At 40.2% G+C, this 19,807-nt stretch overlaps 1 protein-coding gene and 1 pseudogene across 1 annotated transcript in view; one reads left to right on the top strand and one right to left on the bottom strand.

The window, feature by feature from the left end:
- The window catches only part of LOC137501193 (uncharacterized), a 37,297-nt pseudogene extending 18,317 nt beyond the window's left edge, over positions 1-18,980 (top strand).
- LOC136876009 (alkaline phosphatase, tissue-nonspecific isozyme-like) overlaps positions 1-19,807 on the bottom strand; it is a 317,503-nt gene that overhangs the window by 202,381 nt on the left and 95,315 nt on the right. The window lies entirely within an intron of this gene.

The following is a 19,807-nucleotide window of genomic DNA, read 5'->3' as shown; positions in this document are numbered from 1 at the left end:
CAAATGTGGGGCTGTACCTTAATTAAGGCCACGGCCACTTCCTTCCACTTCTTAGGCCTTTCCTATTCCATCGTCGCCATAAGACATATCTGTGTCGGTGCGACGTAAAACAAAGGGCAAAAAACAATAACTAAAAATTATTCCGTAGGGTAGTTATTCGTAGATTTTTTAAGTATCATGTAGCTAATGTCCACTTCAATCAAATAAGTCAAAATTTTTGAAATGAACTGCTTAAAGACGTACAAACTATTTCTAATAGTGTAATCGCAATATCAATAAACATTCCAACAATGAAATTATGACATGATTTATTCAGCAACAATGTTTGGTGGAACCAACAGATCTTACGTACATTCGAAACCTTTTTCATATAGTCATTAAAGCAATCACTTGAAAAATAAAAAAAATATCCTACTCACCACACCAAGATGAAATGAATAAATCTGTCCTTTCTCATTCATCTGAATTAAAAGCTAAACTATCCATTAATTTAAAGATCTATAAGTCTGAACTTGAGCTATGATCACTTTGAACCTCGCCATAATTGGTTGTGCTCTTCCCACAGAAACTGGTTGCTCTTTACTATGAATACACGCCGGGTCAACATTGGCTTCCAAAACCTGATGATCTGAAATGCAATAAATGGAAGTATGCTATTCAGGTGACTGTTAACTTTTGCTCTGTGCGTGCTCTTCCAGACAGATCTCGGATTCCTGTTATCGGAGTGGGAATAAAATGCTTGCACACGATCTGGGAGCCTGCGCTACCACACGATTAGATCAGTAATAGCATGAGACTTGAGTCAAAGAACTATTAGTTGAAAGAAGACGTTCGCAGTTTAGCTAAGAACTGATTATCGAATCGTATTGATATGATTGTTACCTAAGAAGCCTGAGTTAATGGCACCGTTATTGATCTTAATATCAGAATTGAAAGGTGTGACCACCAAACTGCAGAAGTCCATGAAAGAAAGTGTCATATCTACAACTTCAACGTCTCATAGTATCGAAGAAAGTACTCGTATGAGTAAATATATAAAGTGAAAAAGTTTTGCTTCGTAAATTAAAGGTGTGTTAGAGGGTACAAATACAAGTATATTGAACAGAGGAACCGTATGGCTGCGGTGATTAGTTGTGGCTGCCTGATTCCCAATGGCTAGAGCGTCAAGGAAGGAAGTTTTTGCCGAGGCGCTGTCTTCTATCTGTCTTTCTTGTGTACTTCCGTCTGTCCGTCGTCACGCCTGCACATCGTGTCCGAGAAGCTCCGAGAATTTTCCAAAGGATAGGAGATTCATTGTTGCGTTAATGTAAAATGTGCCACCAGGTTGAAGGGAGTCGTTTGGAACATTTGCTCTGAGGTACTGTACGTTTGTCCGTATTCATTGTGTGCAGCTAAAATGTAAAACAAAAGCAGACCGTGTGGCGCGTCTCGAGTGCCTGGGAGGTGGGCAGCAGAAACTAATCACCTACGGTTCTTATGTTCAAAATACTTGTATAGGTACTATCTAACGCTCCTTTAATTCACGAAGCAAATTTATCTGCACCCTGTACGTATCTAATGAACAGTGCTACAAGGATACTTTTCTGTCAATCACAATATTCGACTAACAACGTCTGTATTCCTCTCCTACTGTTTTTCCTACAACTTGTGGTGTCAGCGGTTTGAACTTAGTCACAAATGTGGGTTTCGCCTGTTTTACGGCCGAATGCCATTCCTGATGCCAACCCGATGTGGTGGGATGTACTAAGTGAAAATTGCGTGTTTCTGTGGTGGTTGATAGTGTACTGTGTTGTCTGAATATGAAGAGAAGAGTTTTGGGACAAACACAAACAACAAGTCCTCAAGCCAACAGAATTAATCACATGCTATTAAAATCCCCGATCCGGCCGGTAATCGACCCCAGGACCCTCTGAAGGCTTGACCATTCAGCAATGGAGTCGGAATAATTAATTTTTACAATACGGTAAAATGTTTCTATAACTATCCAAACGAACTCTTTGTACACCTGAGCGTTACAGTCTACAAAATTGTTTTAATGCCAGGCCGAGTCGTTCAATCGGTAGAAGGGCTGGCCTTCTGAGTTACATTGGCAGGTTTGAACCCGCTTTTTCGCAGTGGTATTTGAAGGTGCTCAAATACGCCAAACTCGTGCCAGTAGTTTCCGTGGTTTACAGAGGTGTAAGAAACGGCTGGGTGGGCAAGGAATTTACTAGAACATAACTTAACACAACAAATTTTGAAATTTTATCCATCTATCTATCACCTTTATACACCGCTGTGCCTTTCAGCGTTCAGTCTGTAAACCTCTGTGAATTTAATAAATGTCGCCACAATCCTCCATTTGCAACCAGTACTGTGGCCTCATTTAGTTCTATACCTCTTATATTTAAATAGTTAGAAACTTAGTCTAACAATCGTCGTCTTGGTCTCCTCTACGTCTCTTACCCTCCCTAACAGACTCCATTATTCTCCTAGGTAACCTAACCTGCTCAATTCACCTAAATTGACTCCACCACCGAAGCCGGTTTATGCGCACAGCTTCATCCATTGACTTAATTCTTAACTTAGCCTTTACTCCTAATTCCAAGTACCCTCCTGCCATTGTTCCCACCTGTTTGTACCAACAATCATTATAGCTACTTTTATGTCCATTACTTCCAAGTTATGAGTAAAATATCCTGAGTTCATTCAGATTTTTCCCCGTAAAGCAAGGTTGGTCTGTAAACAGACTGAAGTAGAGATAGTTTTGTCCGGGAGCGGACTTCCTTCTTCCAGAATACTGTTGATCGCAACTGAGAGCTCACTGCATTAGCTTTACTACACCTTGATTCAATCTCACTTAGTATATTACCGTCCTGGGAGAACACACATCCTATATACTTGAAATTATCTACCTGTTCCAGTTTTGTATCAACAATCTGACATTCAATTCTGTTGAATTTCTTACCTACTGACATCAATTTAGTCTTTGAAAGGCTCATTTTCATACCATACTCATTGCACATACTTTCAAGTTCCAAGATATTAGATTGCGGGCTTTCGGCACAATCTTCCATTAAGACAAAGTCGTCAGTATAGACCAGACTGCTTACTATATTTTCTCCTGACTGAATCCCTCCCTGCCAAATTACATCTTCAGTAGACGATCCATGAAAACTACGAACAACAAAGGTGAAAGATCACAGCCTTGTCTAACCTCTGTTAGTACTCTGAACCAAGAACTCATTCTACCATCAATACCCACTGCAGCCCAACTGCAACATAAATGGCTCTGATTGATTTTAATAATCTACCCTTGATCCCATAGTCCCCAAGTATGCTGAACATCTTTTACCTCGGTATCCTGTGTTATGCTTCCTCTAGATCTACGAAACCTAAACATAAGTGTTTATTCGTCTCGTAGCATTTTTCAATTACCTGGCGCATAATGAAAATCTGATACAAACAGCCCCTCTGTGGTCTGAAACCACACTGGTTTTCATCCACCATCCTTTCAACCACTGATCGCACTCTCCCTTCCAAGATGCCAGTGAATACTTTGCCTGGTATACTAATCAATGAGATACATCGATACCTGTTGCAATCCCCCCTGTTCCCTTACTAATAGATAGGTGTAATTACTGCTTTTGTCCAATATGAAGGTACCTTACCCAACACGCCATGCTAATCTTACTACTCTATGAACCCTTTTCAACCCTGCCTTCCGAATATACTTCACCATTCCAGGTCTAATTTCATCTATTCATGCTGCTTTACGACAATGCACTTTATTTACCATTCTTTCCACTTCCTCAGGCGTAATTTAATCAACATCATTTTACTCCTCCCCATGAGCTCCGTTGTTCGCGACACCACCATAAAGATTTCCTTTTCGGTGACAAGATTTACAAATATTCCCTCCACCTGACCAGTGATTCCCTGGGATCTATTATGAGTTTATTACTGTCCAGAAAGGTTTCCCTGCTGCTTGACCTAGCATTTCAAGGTTATTACCAGAATCTTCCCACGACTTCTTTTTGGATTCAACAACTATTGTTCGCTCTGTTTCTTTCATCTACGTACAATTCCGTGTCTGCAACAGCCCCTGTTTGGAGCCATTGCTGATAAGCCTTCTTTTTACGATTACAAGCTTCTCTAACTTCATCATTCCACCAAGTGTTGTTCGTAGGCATCCCTTTGCTGTTGCTACTACAGCATCCCTATATGCCACCCATTCCCTTTCTAGATTCTGAACCGGCTTACTGTCCACGATTCGGATTTTCTCATTAATTATACCTATGCATTTCTGTCCAATTTCCTCGTCTTAGAGATTTTCTACCCTTATTCGTTTGCAAAAAGATTTCTCTTTCTCTATCCTAGGCCTAGAGATACTTATCTCACTGCAGATCAGATGGTGGTCAGTTTCATCGAAAACTCCCCGGAAGACCCGTACGTTCCTAACATATTTCCTGAATTCAAAATCGGTTAATGTATAGTCTTGTATGGATCCGGTACCCTTAGTCTCCCATGTGTAGCGGTGAATTGCCTTATGCTTGAAGAATATATTCGTAGCTGCTAAACCCATACTAGCACAGAAGTCTAGGAAACTCTTCCCATTCCTATTAGTCCATATCTTCCTCGCATTTACCAATCACCTTTTCGTATCCTTCAGTTCTATTTCCAACCCTCGCGTTGAATTCGCCCATTAGCACTATCCTATCCTTGCTCAATGCCCTGACTACGATGTCACTCAATGGATCATAAATCTTGTCAATTTCATCCTCATCTGCACCCTCACATGGTGAATAATCTGAGACAATTCTCGTCCTAATCATTCCAACTACCAAATCTATCCATATCATTCGCTCGCTTACGTGGCTAACAGAAGCTATGTTGCGTGCAATAGTATTCCAGATGAACAGCACTACCCCAGACTATGCCCTTCCCTTTGAACATCCTATCTCTTCCTTGTTATCTTCTCTTACCCAAATATCAGTTAAACCTTGCACATCCAGATGCATCCTCTTTGCTGACCCAGCCCGTTCTACTTTCTTTCTTCCTTAAGCTCTATTAATATTGATAGCTCCCCATCGAATTCCATTTCCTTCGCCAAATTTTTTCAAAGGAGTCTCTACCAAGTTTACAAGAGCATAATTTGCTCTAATCCTTCACACACCAGGGGAGTCTGCGATCCAACTATATCATTATCCAGCCTCTCAGAGGCATCGGTATCTAAATGCGCACTTCCAAACTATCGGTGCCCCTAATTACAGAATTTACAGAAGGTAACATCGAGGTGGGCTTGTCTATTGCTCACAGTTTATAACTTCCTGTCGCGCACGGGAACTTCACACCAGATCCTTTTGTACACTCCACAATTATGTTACAGGGGCAAGAGAGCCCATACTAAATGGCCTCAAAGTAAAAAAGAAAGGTTGTTGTAATCAACCACAAATAAAATGAAAAGGAGGCGTTACACTTGCACTACTTCTAGAAAACTTAAGTCCCTAAGTGTGCTTGTGCCCCAATGATACAGAGGTTAAGCCTATTTTATAGCGGGATGACTAAAAGAGAAACATTAAATACCAAAAGAGGGTTAAGAATGTTAAAGGTTTAGAAACTTTAGTTTTTTTTTTTTTTTTTTTTGCTATTTGCTTTACGTCGCACCGACACAGATAGGTCTTATGGCGACGATGGGATAGGAAAGGCCTAGGAATTGGAAGGAAGCGGCCGTGGCCGTAATTAAGGTACAGCCCCTGCATTTGCCTGGTGTGAAAATGGGAAACCACGGAAAACCATCTTCAGAGCTCCCGACAGTGGGGCTCGAACCCACTATCTCCCGATTACTGGATACTGGCCACACTTAAGCGACTGCAGCTATCAAGCTCGGTAGAAACTTTAGTCACACCACACCAAGTTGAATGAGAAACAACAGAGGGTAATCACTCTTTTTTTACTTACATTACATACTTCTCAGTAGGGAATAGAACAGAGTCCTCAGAATGGCCGAAAAAATTTTCATTTAAACAACCAGATTGAGAAATTTTCATGAAATAGGAGAGATTGAAACCTTTCTCTCAAACTATCAGCGGGAGCTATGATATGTTTATGAAAATTCTGCCATTTCCTTGCTTTTAGGGCCTTTCTAGCGCCGGTCGCGGTCCTCGCCTACATTAGAACACGCCCCACCCAATAAACTGGAGCAAGAAGAAGACAACATGGCCCAAAAGCGCCCAGCTTCTATAGTATTTTTGAAGGGGAGATTCCATAACTGTTTACTGATAGGATGAATTCTAGAACACACCCCCGATTGGCTGCAGAAAATATTTACAGAATTCTGATAGGTTGATTGATATTGGAGAAGGAACCAGCAGAAGTATTGACAACTTTGATACATGAACAAAACCATCTTCAAAAACTAAGGTTAGCTAATGGTAAAAATTAATTTTCCATGAAGAATTAGTTATCGTTGATCCCGCCAGAGGGGCACTTAGACCGATGGTAGAGACATCTAAGACTTGAATACCAAACTATCTTGTACTACATCAGTTCAAGTTAGATTACATAGATGGCCTTATAGAAGGTGCGCAGTTTAACTGGCCGGAGAAGGTGAACCTCCATTACAATAATTAGCAATAAATAATTCCTACGGGACGTTTCAGCCACGCAGTGTACCTTAAAAGTAGTTAGTAGGTCGTAAAATCAATAGTATTTATTTTTGAAACTTTATGAAGTTTATATTGCATTTAAGATCATTTCGATATCACTGTTACATACAGGCTCATGATATTTAAAATTTAAGTTTACACTTTTATATTATTTGTTAAGAAAACGGGTGGACAAAATATTCTAAATCTGGCACGGAATTGACCTTTTGTTAATGAACATCACAGAAGATGTTGGAAATGGCCTCATCTGAAGAAACGAATAACTCAGTATACTTCACTTCACTCAGAAACCACGCGGAGGTTCGTCTGGTTGCTATAACGCAAGCACAACAGTAAATTCGTAAGTACACAGATGGCGGTCTTTTCTGACAATGTTTCGGCACGACCATCCCTTAATTGCCACTTGCACAAATAAATGGCGTTTCAGGCCTGCCTTCACTCAAGCAATGTTTTCTGATGTTAGAACTCTTTCCGGATAGTTACGGTTTTTATTCGCTACCGAGCCAGTTTCACGCAATTTCTCCTCTACGTTTAGCCCTGCAGACTTTGCTGGAGTTTTTACCAAATCAATTCCAGTCTTAAACTCTTGCGCAAAGAGTTTCGTACAAGTTTTCTGCGAGTCATGCTTCACATAACACTCGACAATGAACGCGCGCTGTTTTATCGTGAGCACCATTGTGTGTTACATTCAACTGGTCACTAAACACGTCTGCTCTTCTCACTGACACGCAATGACAGAGCGCCGTACTATGAAGTTGCGTGAGATACGCACTCTCAGATATGGGACATCAACCGATCGATGCATCGAAATGATGACGGTTTCCAGCATTTCTTGAGACAGGCAGTTCTCGTATTCATTAAAAAGAGTCAAATCCGTGTTAGTCTTATATATTTTTTCCGGACTAGTATTATTTTGCTCACCCTGTACTGAAGTTCAGCACCATATTATCCAGCAACTGTGGATGCTGTCTCTCTGAGACTCCAACTGCATGGATGGTTTATACGGAATGACATAATATCAGTTCTCTATCAAGAGGTGGAGAAAACTTCTTAGTCTATTTCTAATTCTAGGGTATCTAATGACTCCGAGATTGACACAAATTACAGTATGAAAGAGTATCCGATGATAAAAGCGGGCTGTTTAAAAACTAACGTCTCCCTATGATTAGTTGTCGAGAAGAATAAGAATCCAGCTCCTTAAATTTAATTCCACCAGAGAACTCCTTGTTCTGCAATAGAGATCGCTGTTGAATTTATCTTAATCATAGTCCGCAGCCGATTTCTTCCTCTCCTCCTTCTTACCGAATTTCATTCACCATTATTTCATGTTAAGTAGCTCCTCAACTGAGGTTGGCGCCAGGAAGGGCACCCAGCCGTAGAAAATTATCACTGCTGTGAGTACGACACAGATCTCAGTCTAGCTAAGGCGAGCGAAGAGAACAGACGTGTTGTGCGCAGTGTGCCGGGTGAGTGGCGTAGGAGTGAAGAGCGGACAGGGCGAACCGAGTGTTACAAGGAAGATGATCAGCGTTGAAAAATATAGGGCAATTAGAGGTAGATGGCCAGGAAGTAAGAAGAATGAAACAGCCAAAAGAAGGAAGTTAGATTAGGGATGAGACTGAAAGGCGAGATGCTGATGGTGGCAGCGGTGCTCACTGTCCTGCTGGTTATTGGTGGTGTGGAAGTCAGCACTAGAGGACTTGTGCTGTTCCGCAGCCTTCGTTATGAATAGATCAGCTAAAGTGTCATGATTTAAAATTGCTCCATGTGTTTCCCGGATACTACTTTGAATGTTTAATTTTAGAATTTGCATTACTCCGTCGTTAGGTGCCAAGTGAATTTTTCTAGATTTCTTTATTTTGACGTTGATTGATAGTTTACAAACTATTTTGAAGTTCCAATGTTATTCTTGGGAGTTTATTTTAAAGTTTTAGTTTCAGATGATTTTGTTTCGCGTGGAACGTTGTCCTTATTGTGTGTGAAGTACCTGATCCTTTCAAATACATTTAAAAACTAAGTAATTGCATGTATTTACGCATCGCGCAATGGATATCATGTACACGATTCCTACTGTCACTGGGACAGTCACCGATCAGCTTAGCGAACCTGGAAACTGTGAATTCAACACTAATCCCAGTCATGCTTGACATTTTCTTTCTTACACCATCCGTGCAGCACGCCGATGGAGGCTTGAACATGAGTTCAAACGGCATCCAGAACGTCGCAATTGAGCTCGGTGACGCCGAAAAGTAGAGATTCAACACTAATATTGCCGTTTTCGATTATTTCTACATTTCACTCTCTCTCAACCCCCAATCGTAGAGGTGCTTGGGGTGTCTTAACCCCAAAGTATTTTACTGCAGATACTAAGTCATCTGTGTATCAAGTTTGGTTGAGAGCTATGCTGGAACATTTGGACTTCAATTTCCATCCGGAGAGTCGCTATTCATCACAGCGACCCCGAAAACTATGGATTCAGCACTAATATAGTTCGTTTACGATTATTCTTACATGCCACTCCCTCTTCACTCCACCCCTAGAGGTGCTATGTGTGTCTTACTCTCACGGTATTTCTCTCTAGATTGCATTAACTCATATGTGTGGCAAGTTCGGTTGGAATTGCAGATTTGCCTATAGTGGCCGTCATTTCTAATCGTTTAGCTTCGCCGATATCATTATGTACAGATATTGCTCGTCAACTGTATGCAAAGTATATAGTATTGCGGGCTAGGATAAGCCTTCCCCTGTAATTATTGGAGTGATCAATATTTTAAAGATTTATCTATGATTTCTCAAAGTCGCCTGAACTTCGAGACGTATCAATATGAGGAAACCTTACCCAAATTTCAACGTTTCTAACTCAATCTTACCGCTAAATGGATGAGATAGGATACAGCCATTTAGAACTTTAGATGAGACGTCTTATGGTACAATACGTTTGTCGATATGACGTACCATTTAGCAGCAGTTAATCTGTACATGAATGTTTGCAATATTGTAAATATACATATTCTTCGGATGTCGATCCACATATATTCATTGAAGTCCATTTGTGGCGATGTAGAAATGTTGTGTCTGCCATTATAATTAATATTTCACAAGTCGATAATGACTCGAAGAAAGAGGGCGTCTGCTATCATAATCATTACTCTCCACATAAACTTTGAATGGCAGTATGAATGGGATCCGTCTCGAGAGTTTTGGGACGAACACAAACACCCAGTCCCCGAACCAGAAGAATTTGGTCATCGTTTATAAACGTTTAGCTTCGCCGATATCTTCAGGTACACATATTGCTCCTTAACTGTATGCAACCCGCTAAGTAAAGTATGTCTTGCGGGCTAGGATAAGCCTTCGCCTGTAATTATTGGAGTGATCATTTAAAGATTTAATCTATGATTTCTCAAAGTCGACTGAACTTCGAGACGTATCAATGCCTCGTGATTGACTGGCAGGTATTTCTGGAGTGAATAAAAGAGAAATGAAGCAAGTAGGTCCCGTTGAACTGACGGACGGATTGGAAAAACACTGTTTTTAATATACATATTTTAATATATAGATAACAGCGCGCGATCTCCGGAGAAAACCACAGCAGGTCTTTTGAGATGACGCCATACAGGCGACCTGAGCCTCTGTGAGGATGCGGCCCTATCTAAGGCGACTTTTAACGATGAATTAACAAATGAACGTTATAATCCTCGACTAGGCTTGGAATCGAACCCAGAACTGTTCAGAATGAAATGCAAGAAAGCTAACCATTTAGCCATGGAGCCGGACATGTTTCATAGCAAAGCACTCGAAGAGTGTACGTGTATATCCTGTAATTATCCGTATGTACAGTTTAGTACAGTTAGCGCCTGAACGCGATTCTTGGAAACGCCTCGGCTGATATTTCTGAATTTTATACGTATGCTTGGATATGATAACGGTGGGGGCTTCCAGGCAAGAAACGCAATGTTGAAAACATGTTAGGGATTGGAACATCCAATTTTAGGCAAATAAAATATTTGAATATCTTCTTTATTTATTCCTAAAAGTTACAGTTCTTTTCTGAGTGATCGCTATACGGTCCATTAGATTAGCTGTTTGACTTCTTCTACCACAACGAGGGATAATGTCAGTCAATGCAGAGTTTCACTTAAGCTCTTAAAACTACATTCGGTGTAGACATCTTCCAAAAAAAAAAAAAATATATATATGCGCCTGAGGATATTGAAGCAAGGGACACATGACAGAAATATTTATGTAATAAGAAAGAAAACGAGTGAAGAAAAAGTGATTTTTGGCTGTTTAACCGGAACTACATTTAGGCCAGAAGTAATTTTTTGAAATTTGTTCTCTTAGTTTCATTGAGCGATCCAAGACTCACAATTTTATACCTTCCCGAGCCCCTTATATTTTCAGATTTCGACATAATTGAAGAAATTGACTTGTATTACGTTTTTCGTAGTGTGGTGCCTATCTTGTCACCCAAGACATGTTTTCAACATTAAAATGAAAATCGAATAGTGATACGGATAGGAAATACCTCCAGACATAAGCAATACAGTTGCTATAGCCGGTTACAGCACCCGCAGATTGCAATCAATCAATCAATCAATCAATCAATCAATCAATCAATCAATCAATCAATCAATCAATCAATCAATCAATCAATCAATCAATCAATCAATCAATCAATCAATCAATCAATCAATCAATCAATCAATCAATCAATCAATCAATCAATCAATCAATCAATCAATCATTCAATCAATCAATCAATCAATCAATCAATCAATCAATCAATCAATCAATCAATCAATCAATCAATCAATCAATCAATCAATCAATCAATCAATCAAATATTATCCCTGTTCTTGTTTATTACTTAGTGAAATAAGCTGAATAAGAGTTGCTGTCTTCAAAACAACGGAATAAAATATCCAGTGAACATTTTCCTAGAGATAAGGAATGTATACTCTAGAAACCACCTACACCTCAATGAAAGCCTTCCGGTAATCGTGTGCGAACCCAAACAATTTATTTTAATTTTCTGCACCGCTGCGGTGAGGAGTAAGTGCGAACACCTTCGAGACTTCATTAACTTAATTTGAGAGTGCCAGAATTTATGTTCGCAGAAGGAGATCGGGAAATCTCCCGCTGTATTTTGTTTTAACAAGTAATTTCTGATTAAAATTGTTATGCAGTTTGAAGAAAGCATATTCTTTGGAACTATTCACATCTAGGTCATCCGCCCGAGACGAATGGTTGGTCAATAAAGACCATAGGAGAAATTGATAATTTTGAGTGCATTTCCTAATCTTTTCTTTGTTATTTTTTCATTCTTAAATCAACAGCAATAACAAAAAATGAAAATAATAAAAATGTTGGAAACAACAACAACAGCTCAGTGAGCTTAAAATTTGCTTGGGGAAAATAAGCTTCCTTTTGTACCAAGATCTTTGAGTCCTCACGAGAATAGACTCGTATTTCATTCAAAGACATTTGTGTCTTTACAAAAAATACTGTTTAATTAGTATTCCACCTGGAGATCGATCTCCCAACCTTCAAGAATTTCAGATGCTGACATCAAATTTAAGGCATGTTCTTAATTTAGACCTTTAGGCGAATAGAAACCTTCAAGCCTTGCGAACCTGTACCCGAATATACACTTAACACTCGCTGATGTTATTCCACAGGGAAGCAACTCGGATCAGAAGGATGCCAGAAAGGAGCAAGAGCTCGTACTAGTATTCCAAGGGGAAAAGGGGATGCTGAAACCTTTCAAACAATCCCACGACATGATCACGATAAAACCTAATGGGGCAGAACGCCCAGTGTCACAGTGGCTAATCCATGCTATCTTGTGACTAAGCAAGGAGAAATTAACAACCGAAAATGCAAGAAAGGAAATTTAGAATTTAGAAAACACAGGAAATAAAATGAACAAGGGAAACGAGGGCCCACACTCGTGCTTCCTTATGGCATAACAACCACACAGTTGATTACTTCCTTGGATTGAAGACAAAGAATACCATACATTTAAAAATAAATGAAGTACAGACCCTACATTTCAAATGAGTAGACACGGCACAACCTGACCCGAACACGTTATAAGGGAACGCTTATGTCTTCCATCCAACATAGGCAAATAAGTTCACATGATTAGGATAAAGGAAGCCGCCTACATAGATGCCGGCCCAGCACGCTAGCTGCCTTTAGTGAGGAAGAGCCTCACGCGTCGATACACAAGTAAAGATAGCCTCTGAGAGGCCGAAGCTGCCCTATTTATAATGACAAGCTTGGCTATGATTGTTTGATTCTAATTTAAATGTTCATTAGGGGCAACCTTAGAACTACCAGTGTATATACGGGACTGTCAACCCCTAAATATTACATTTCCTCAGGAAAGAGAGTTCAATCCAGTTTCCTAGGTGGCACCACAAAACAAAACAAGGATATCTAGCGGCAGGCTTTCAAATTAAAATTGCGTGTTTATCTTAAATATGTCACTCAGTCTAGGAGTTGGAAGTGCCGCCTAGAACATTGATACATCTACATTAAAGACGTTTATGCCTTACGGCGTTCAGTCTGAAGCCTCCCGGAATTCACTAAACGTTTTCACAATCCTTATTTTTAACTAGCTCTGTGGCCTCTTTTGTTACCATAACATACTCAGTCCGATCACCGTTTCCCTCTACTTCTCTTACCCTCAATAACCGAGTCCATTATCCTCCCAGGTAGCCTATCCTCGTCCATTCGCCTCATATGACCCCAACACCGAATCTGTTGCATGTGTACAGCTTCACCCTTCGAGTTCATTTCTAACCTAGCTTGTATCGCCCCATTCCTCTCTTGGCATTGTTCCTATCAGTTTTGTGCCAGCCATCGTTCTCTGTACTTTCATATCTGTTACTTCTAATTTAGGAATGAGATACCCTGCGTACACCCAGCTGTCGCTCCCGTACAGTAAAGTTAGTTTTGAAACAGACCGCTGTGTAGATAATTTCGTCCGGGAGACGATTTCGTCCTTACAGACTACTGTTGATCGCAACTGCTAGCTCACTGCATTAGCTGTGCTGCACCTTGATTGTGTCTCACTTATTATGCCACCATCCTGCGAGAACACACGTCCTATATACTTGAAATGATCTACCTGTTACAGTTTTGTATTTCCAATCTCGCATTCAAGTCTCTTAGGTTTCTTTCTTACTGAAACCACTTTAGTCTTGGAAAGGCTAATTTGCATATCATACCATCTGCACCTGCTTTCAATTTCCAAGATGCTGGATTTCAATATAATAATAATAATAATAATAATAATAATAATAATAATAATAATAATAATAATAATAATAATAATAATAATAATAATAATAATAATAATCTGAAACGGCATGAGATTATCTTTACGAGTGAGTTCTGACTGACCTCTCCCTGCTATAAAATCGACCTGGTACATCTTTGTACGAGACATGTTCGAGCACCCTGCGATTATTGCTGATATGCCTGTGCTAGACACTGAGAGCATTCAGAATTAGCAGAAATGAAAGACTGACAGTACATCGCATAGGCTGAAGGCAGAAACAATACAGAAAAGTAAAGGAGGATCATGTCATTACATTCATCACATTCATGAGTTCACCACTAGTAGTTTATCCAGAGTTTCTGATACATCTACCAAGCGTTTTATCTGGGGAAGAACACGTTCATCAACGTAGGAAAATTTGATTTCCTCTGCCTGTAGTAGAACGGGCCAGGTTTTAGTGAACAGTGTTCTCTCCACTTACGCATACAGTAGGCCTACTGCATGTTTGTTCTTTATCCTCTAGATAAATTATCTCCAGAAATTATACAACGATGTGATAACTAGAAATTACCGTGGTTGTGTTTCGAGACGACGTTGGGTAGTTGAACTTGAGTGACTGAAATTATTTCAGTTCCTCTTGATGTGGTGGTTCATTGTGTGGGTTACTGTAGACACGTCCTAGGTCGTGAACCATGGGCAACGGCTGAGTGGCCTAGTAAGTGGTCCTGAGAGTCGGGATACCATTGCTATGGAATGGGAGTGGGCATCTCGGACATATTCTGAGTCGTGGCCCTCCTTGTGCTCAGGCGGCTAGGACTATAAAATTCACCGGTGGTCCATAATCCGTTAGAGGAGAGATCCTCACTGGGACTATGTGCAAGTAGGGTAGCATCCTGCTTCATGAATTTACCGAGCTCAGAACATTTTAAGCAAGCCTCGGACCTATGGGAGTATCGGAGTCCCACTCCCATTTGACAGGTGAGGGACTTCTTGGAAACAACTTGGCGAACGAAGTGGAATTCGATGGGGAGCAATCAATATTAATGGGGCTTATGGAAGAAAGAAAGTAGAACTGGCTGAGTCAGCAAGGAGGATGCATCTGGATGTGCTAGGAGTAAGTGATATTCGGGTATGGGGAGATAATGAGGAAGAGATAGGAGATTATAAAGTGTACTTGACGGGTGTTAGAAAGGGAAGGGCAGAGTCTGGGGTAGGGCTCTTTATCAAAAATACCATTGCACGCAACATAGTTTCTGTTAGGCACGTAAATGAGCGAATGATGTGGGTAAATTTGTCAGTGGGAGGAATTAGGACTAGAATTGTGTCCGTGTATTCACCATGTGAGGGTGCAGATGAGGATGAAGTTGACAAGTTTTATGAAGCATTGAGTGACATCGTGGTCAGGGTCAACAGCAAGGATAGAATAGTGCTAATGGGAGATTTCAATGCGAGAGTTGGGAATAGACAAGGATTTGTGCGTAAATGAAAGAAACAGAGCGAAACAAATAGTTGTTGAATCCAAAAAGAAGTCGTGGGAAGATTTTGGTAACAACCTGGAAAGACTCGGTCAAGCAGCAGGGAAACCTTTCTGGACAGTAATAAAGAATCTTAGGAAGGGAGGGAAAAAGGAAATGAACAGTGTTTTGAGTAATTCAGGTGAACTCATAATAGATCCCACGGAATCACTAGAGAGGTGGAGGGGAATATCTTGAACATCTTCTCAATGTAAAAGGAAATCATCCTGGTGGTGTTGTGAACAGCGAAGCTCACGAGGAGGATGAAAATGATGTTTGTGAAATTATGCTTGAGGAAGTGGAAAGGATGGTAAATAAACTCCATTGTCATAAAGCAGCAGGAATAGATAAAATTAGACCTGAAATGGTGAAGTATAGTGGGAAGGCAGGGATGAAATGGCTTCATAGAGTAGTAAGATTAGAATAGAGTGTTGGTAGGGTACCTTCAGATAGGACAAAAACAGTAATTGCACCTATCTATAAGCAAGGGAACAGGAAGGATTGCAACAACTATGGAGGTATCTTATTCATTAGTATACCAGGCAAAGTATTCACTAGCATCTTGGAAGGGAGGGTGCGATCAGTGGTTGAGAGGGAGTTAGATGGAAACCAGTGTGGTTTCAGACCACAGAGACGCTGTCAGGATCAGATTATCAGTATGCGTCAGATAATTGAAAAATGCTACGAGAGAAGTAGGCAGTTGTGTTTACGTTTCGTAGATCTAGAGAAAGTATATGACAGGGTACCGAGGGAAATGTTCGCTATACTGGGGGACTATGGAGTTAAAGGTAGATTATTAAAATCAATCAAAGGCATTTATGTTGACAATTGGGCTTCGGTGAGAATTGATGGTAGAATGAGTTCTTGGTTCAGGGTACTTACAGGAGTTAGACAAGGCTGTAATCTTTCACCTTTGCTGTTTGTAGTTTACATGGATCATATGCTGAAAGGTATAAAATGGCAGGGAGGGATTCAGTTAGGTGGAAATGTAGTAAGCAGTTTGGCCTATGCTGACGACTTGGTCTTAATGGCAGATTGTACCGAAAGCCTGCAGTCTAATACCTTGGAACTTGAAAATAGGTGCAATGAGTATGGTATGAAAATTAGCCTTTCGAAGACTAAATTGATGTCAGTAGGTAAGAAATTCAACAGAATTGGATGTCAGATTGGTGATACAAAGCTAGAATAGGTCGATAATTTCAAGTATTTAGGTTGTGTGTTCTCCCAGGATGGTAATTTAGTGAGTGAGATTGAATCAAGGTGTAGTAAAGTTAATGAACTGAGCTCGCAGTTGCGATCAACAATATTCTGTAAGAAGGTAGTCAGCTCCCAGACGAAACTATCTTTACATCGGGCTGTTTTCAGACCAACTTTGCTTTACGGGAGCGAAAGCTGGGTGGACTCAGGATATCTTATTCATAAGTTAGAAGTAACCGACAAGAAAGTAGCAAGAATTATTGCTGGTACAAACAGGTGGGAACAATGGCAGGAGGGTACTCGGAATGAGGAGATAAAGGCTAATTTAGGAATGAACTCGATGGATGAAGCTGTACGCATAAACCGGCTTCGGTGGTGGGGTCATGTGAGGCGAATGGAGGAGGATAGGTTACCTAGGAGAGTAATGGACTCTGCTATGGAGGGTAAGAGAAGAAGAGGTAGACCAAGGCGATGATGGTTAGACTCAGGATTGTGGCGACATTTTGTAAATTCACAGAGGCTTGTAGACTGAACGCTGAAAGGCATAACAGTCTATAACGATAATGTATGTATGTATGTATGTATGTATGTATGTATGTATGTATGTATGTATGTATGTATGTATGTATGTATGTATGTATGTATGTATGTATGTATGTATGTATGTATGTATGTATGTATGTATGTATGTTGATGTGCAATATCCTCAGTTGTATTTTCAGTGTCTTCTACAAATTATATTAGGTTCTTCCACCCTGTTTTCCCTTTAGAAGAGAATTCAATAGGGCTGCTGAAGAAACGTTAGGAAGGAAGAATCGGTGGATAACTCAGGAGATACTAGACCTGATTGATTAACGACGAAAATACAAGAATGCTACAGATGAAGAGGGCAGAAGAGAATACAGGTGATTACAGAATGAAGTGGGTAGAAACTGCAAGGTAGCTAATGAAGAATGGCTGAAGGAGAAGTGCACGGATGTTGAAGGTTGTATGATCCTAGGAAAGTTAGATGTTGGAGAAAGGAAATCTAGAAGTGTGAATATTAAGAGCTCAATTGGAAAGCTAGTTCTAGCGGTAGAAGTCAAAGCAGAACGATGGCAGGAACATATCTAACAGTTGTATCAAGGTAAAGATGTAGAAGATTTGGTTCTGGATCACGAAGAGGCTGTTTTAGCTGATGAAAGGGGAGACCCAATTATGAGGTCAGAGTTTGACAGAGGTGTGAGAGACCTAAATGCGAACAAGGCACCTGGAATTGATGGCATTCCCTCTGAATTACTAACTGCCTTAGGAGAAACCAGCATGTAAAGGTTATTCAATTTAGTGTGTAAGATGTATGGGACAGAAGAAGTGCCATCCAATTTTCCGCAGAATGTTGTTATACCTATTCCTGAAAATGCCGGTGATGAAAAGTGTGAAAACTACCGCACCATGAGTTTAGTACCTCATGCCTGCAAAATTTTAACACGTATTATTTACAGAAGAATGATCGAATTAAGATGGACAAGCCCACGTACATGGCGTTCATTGATCTTGGACCAAGCTATTTAAGATTCTGAAGGTGATTGGGATCAGATGCCGAGAACGAAGAATTATTTACAATTTGTATGAAAATAAGTCTTCAGTGATAAGAATGGAGGGATTTGTAAAAGAAGCAGTAATCCAGAAAGGAGTGAGGCAAGGCTGCAGTTTGACCCCCCTCTTCCGTTAAATGCTTACGTAGAACAGGCAGTAAAGGAAATCGAAGAGGAATTTGGAAAGTGAATCTCGATCCAAGGAGAGGAAATCAAAACATTGAGATCTGCTGATGATCTTGAAATTTTATCTGAGACTCCAGAAGATATCGAGAAGTTCCTGATTGGCATGGACGAAGTCTTGAGTAAGGAGTACAAGATGAAAATATGTAAGTCCAAAACAAAAGTAATGGAGTGCAGTCGAACGAAGGCAGGCGATGCAGTAAATATTAGATTAGGAAATGATGTCTTAAAGGGAGTAGAGGAATATTGTTACTTGGATAGTAAAATAACTTACTATAGCAGAAGTAAGGAGGACATAAAATTCAGACCAGCACAAGCTAGGAGGAGCTTTCTTATGAAAAGGGTTTTGCTCACTTCAAACATTGAAGTAGTTATTAGAGGGATAGTTCTGAGGACTTTCATCTGGAGTGTGGCACTGTATGGACGTGAAACATGGACGATAACTAGCTCAGAAAGAAAGAGAATAGAAGCTTTTGAAATATGGTGTTACAGAATAATGCTGAAGGTGAGTTGGATAGATCGAATCAGGAATGAAGAAATACTGAGTCTAATCGGTGAGAGGATATCGATTTGACTAAATTTGATGAAAAGAAGGGATAGAGTGATAGGGCACATCTTAAGACACCCAGGACTTGTTGAACAGGTTTTTGAGGGAAGTGTAGGCGTTAAGAACGGTATGGTTAGACCAAGGTATGAATATGCCAAGCAGATTAGAGCAGATTATGATGTAGCAGTTATGTAGAGATGAAAAGGTTGGCATGGAGGGCTGCATCAAACCAGTCTATGGACTGATGACTCAAACAACAACAACAACAACAACAACAATAGTTTTATGATAAAGAACTTGAGAGAAATAAATAAACTTACTTCCTGACTCTCATTTCCGTTACCAGGTTAGGCACCGGATGTTAAAATCGATAATGAGTAATTCGGTTGATCTGTTCTTCCTCTGAAAGTTTGTAATAGGTCCACGGATAGGTGACGCGCAATTTATCTCCAGCTAACTAACGAGTTAGTTTGAGAAAGGAAAGTCATTATTGAACACCAGCGATCGATTGTAATATTCCTCACTTCGTTTATTTTTGTCTCATTTCTAATGTGAATAATGTAGTTTTATTAAAAAATGACAGTGATTTATCAAATATGTCTTTTGTACGAGGTCTGTGAATAAATTAAGGGCAATGTAGTCCGGACAGTCTCAGGAGGTCGGGCATGCGCAAGTAGGATATGGGAGCGGTCAGGTGGCGTTGTTGTCGATGTTTTAGTGTGCATTTAACGGGCATCCAGTTAGGAGTGTTGCTGCTGTGTGGCGTTAAAATGCAGCTGTAAATACACTGACTGACAGAGCAAAGGCAACACCAAGAAGGAGTGGTTCGAAAGGGATGAAAGTTGGGGAAAAAA

This window comes from Anabrus simplex, chromosome 6 (genome assembly GCF_040414725.1).
Source record: "Anabrus simplex isolate iqAnaSimp1 chromosome 6, ASM4041472v1, whole genome shotgun sequence".
Classification (NCBI taxonomy): Eukaryota; Metazoa; Arthropoda; class Insecta; order Orthoptera; family Tettigoniidae; genus Anabrus; species Anabrus simplex.
This window is presented reverse-complemented; position numbering and strand designations above follow the sequence as displayed.